General features: G+C 38.0%; 1 non-coding gene across 1 annotated transcript; it reads right to left on the reverse strand.

Annotated features, from left to right (window-relative positions):
- Positions 1 to 208: 208 nt before the first annotated feature.
- On the reverse strand, positions 209 to 290 carry trnas-gcu. Its single transcript has one exon. It is a non-coding gene; the product is annotated as a tRNA-Ser (tRNA).
- Positions 291 to 581: the final 291 nt, after the last annotated feature.

A 581-nucleotide genomic window follows, 5' to 3' on the forward strand; every position in this document is an offset into this window, starting at 1 on the left:
AAACAAGTCATGAACTGTACATTGATCCAAGAGAGAAAATGTTCCAATAAAGCTCAAAACAAATCAAGAGTGTCTAAAGTTCAGTTTTTTGTTCAAAAGGTTGGTAAAGGAACTCATGTTGTCTTGTCATAATAAGTTCCTTGTTTTGTAATGAATCCTGTTGTAGTATGCTTTGGCAGTGAGCCTCTGAGCAACACTAAATAGGGTACGACGAGAATGGGATTCGAACCCATGCGTGCAGAGCACAATGGAATAGCAGTCCATCGCCTTAACCACTCGGCCACCTCGTCTGCTGTCTAATACTCCCAACCACAACCAATTGGTAGACATATTTGAAGAAACTGCATTTTCAGCTTATAAAAGATTTAGGAGAACTAAATTTGGATAGTTTTTACAAACTGGATAGACTTTACAGGTATTTCTTTCTTGCAAGGGGATTTACTTCAAATGCTACAGCGATTGCATGTTACGTGATAACTTGTGGTTTAATGGCCCTATTTCACACTACATGAATTACCAGGAATAATAAGAAAGAAAAACCCTTCACTACTAAATGACAACTGAGCCCTTAATTAAGCCAC

This window comes from Nematolebias whitei, unplaced genomic scaffold (genome assembly GCF_014905685.2).
Source record: "Nematolebias whitei isolate Nwh7 unplaced genomic scaffold, NemWhi1 Nwh_scaf_12386, whole genome shotgun sequence".
In the NCBI taxonomy this organism is placed as follows: Eukaryota; Metazoa; Chordata; class Actinopteri; order Cyprinodontiformes; family Rivulidae; genus Nematolebias; species Nematolebias whitei.